This window comes from Hipposideros armiger, unplaced genomic scaffold (assembly GCF_001890085.2).
Source record: "Hipposideros armiger isolate ML-2016 unplaced genomic scaffold, ASM189008v1 scaffold_735, whole genome shotgun sequence".
NCBI lineage: Eukaryota > Metazoa > Chordata > Mammalia > Chiroptera > Hipposideridae > Hipposideros > Hipposideros armiger.
In genome coordinates, this window is record NW_017732085.1 from 273,930 (window position 1) to 276,729 (window position 2,800).

General features: G+C 42.5%; 1 protein-coding gene across 8 annotated transcripts in view; it reads right to left on the bottom strand.

The window, feature by feature from the left end:
- Nucleotides 1-2,800, bottom strand: part of MPPE1 (metallophosphoesterase 1) — a 46,373-nt gene that overhangs the window by 22,029 nt on the left and 21,544 nt on the right. The gene's annotated exons all lie outside the window — the stretch shown is intronic.

Genomic DNA, 2,800 nt, shown 5'->3' on the forward strand with positions numbered 1-2,800 from the left:
CAGCAACTTGTCTGTTCCCCTTCCTCCGATTCCCCAGCGCTGTTCCCCTCCCTCGATTTCCCAATAAAATCTTAAAAACAAAAACAAAAAAAACTGTTCGCACTTGCACATAAGCCTCAGTCCCTATAAAAGTCCCTAGCTTATTTCACAGTGGTGTCCTATAATAAACAACCACTATATTTGGAAAAATTTTAAAGCCTCACCTAAAGAAAAATAAATAGCAGCAAACATGTATTTTCAGCCATTATCAAAAATGTAAAAAAGACCCCAGAACTGAAAATACCTTCAGAAACTGATAAAATGAGGAAATCTCTGATGATTATTCAAATGGAGGGCTGACAGTTGTTCTGCTATACTAGGAAGAACTCACTTCTATTTGTGGCCTTTCAGAACACATGAAATGATAGGAGTGAAATGAAGGGCTCTGGGCCCCAAATCTTCATCATTCCTCTGCCTGCACTTGAATGGCATTATTGATATTAAGCACTGTACTTGATTAAAGAGGATACAGTACATAAGTACTATAGATTTGAAATATGTCCTCTCAGACAGAGAGGTCAGAAGCAACCATGTAACCTGGAATCGACCGCTCTTACTGGAATTCTAGCCAGAAAATCCACAATCTCTTTATCAACCAGGTCTGGACCATCAGTGATCATGTGCCATACCTCCTGTTCTCTACTTAAAACTTCCTTGCCTCCTCCGTTTTCTCTAAGGTTGAACCGCACATGCCACATAACTAGAGTCACCATATCTTCCAACTGGGGACACCTTTGAGAATGAAAAGTGGCTTTGATGATAATAAAAACAGGGCCATGGCATAAACCAGGACTATCCCAGGCAGCTCAGGATGTGCAGTCACCCTGTGGATAATTTCACCCAATAAAGCTAGTGCAACTCTTTTTTTCTGTCATTCATCTATCTGCAATCAAACTTCAGAATGATTGTACAAATGTTGTTAGTAAGCATGCACCAGTGTGACTAAGGGCATGGATTCAGCTGATATTCAAAAAAGAAAAGAGAAACACTCTAAGGAATAATGAATACAGTCCTTAATACCATCTAATTGCCTTTGGTTTGATTCAATCAAACATATGAAAAGCAGCCATTTTATCTTACCATCTCATTTCTTTTAAAGGGCCTAGAATCTCCTAAAACCTGAAAGCTAAGGCCAAAACAACAGTTAAAACTTCCTAAAAACTTGATGTTTCCTTAGGCTACAAAAGATGGGTTGAGAGAGAAGGAGCGCCAACCTTCCGGGGCTGGGTTTAGACTGCTTCCAGGATGCAAATCTTTGCTCTTTACAGGCTCTAAATTCCCCGAGATGGAAACCAGAATGACAACTTTGTAATTGCTCTTCTACACCCACTTCTTGAAGCTGAGACAACCATATTTCAGTAGTATGCTAGGATCTTGGAACACAGCAAAGAAAGATGAGTGGCCTGGAACAAGGATGACAACACTGCATTCACAAGTAAAGCCACAGTGGGATTCAGAAACCGGAGAGGACACAAAACTGCACTCCTCCAGCTTCCCTAGGCCAAAAAGAGCAGGACAGATAACACAGAGAGACAAACCATGGGTTTGCACTCACAGGCAACAGAGCTCTCCCAAACCTGATTCATATACATTTGGTCATGCGGAGCCCACGCAGCTGGGCCCTCTGCCTCCAGGCTGACTGCTATGCACAGGATGACTAATTCGTCAGCATAGACTAGGAAGGCCTTGGCAAAGAAATCTAAGGTCAGGCGAGCCCTGGCCCATCCCTCAAACTTCTATGTTCTTTTTTCCACAGAGAAATAAAAAATATCCTACACAGAGCCATTCACCAAAGGAATTAGAATGAAGAAAGGAGGAAGGGAAGGAGGGAGCCAGCTGGTGCTGTTACACATTTTCTTGAGAAAACCCTAATATACCATATGAATAATCTCTGGTACAATGTGATCATTTTCTAAAAATAGAACTCCTCATCAGCGTGAAAATCATATTTGACACCTTCTAGCACCAAATCCTTAAACAGAATTGCTTTTGTTCAAATCTTGGAAAACCATTTTTCTTCCTCTACCCAAAACTCATTTTATGACCCATCAAATTAGTATTCCTAATATTGTCTTCAATGTTATGGCCAAAGCACATTCCCTTTTACCTTCTGAAATGAAGACAGAATAGTTTTTAGGGCTGATGAGGGGAGCAGGGCGGGGGGTAGGAATCCATCCTCTCCCTAGAAATGGCACAGTAAGGCCACCATGCCAGGCACCATTCAAGGCCTCACATCAAGTAATGAGATGTCCCCTACCTGATGCTGCTTCCAGGTGGGTATAAGTGACCTCATTGTGCTCACTTTTTGCACTAAGCCTTAAGCCAACCTCAGGGACAGAACTGCTTCCTCATTTTCTGACACAGCTGAAGGATACCTGCTGACCACCAGCACTTAGGAGCACTGGGGTGGAGATATTCCCACCACCAGGCAGACAGATAGATGTACACAAACTGAACCTGCCTTTTTTGGCAGCAAAGGGGAAAACCTAAGAGCTCTATGGGGAATTAGCAGCCACTTGTTCCTCTTCCAGTATTTTATCCTATGTCACGAATACTCACCAGCAGAGAGAGCATCTACGTTGAATTGGAAAGAACCCAACCAGCAGCTCTACTCTGTGACCTTGGGCAAGCCAAAGACCCTTTCTGAGCCTCATAATGAGGATCACAGTACCTACCTCCACTGATATCGTGGTGGTTCATAGAAATGATGTTTATAAAAGAGTTTTTAAAAAAGTAAATCTTTCGGGCCGGCCGAGTGGCG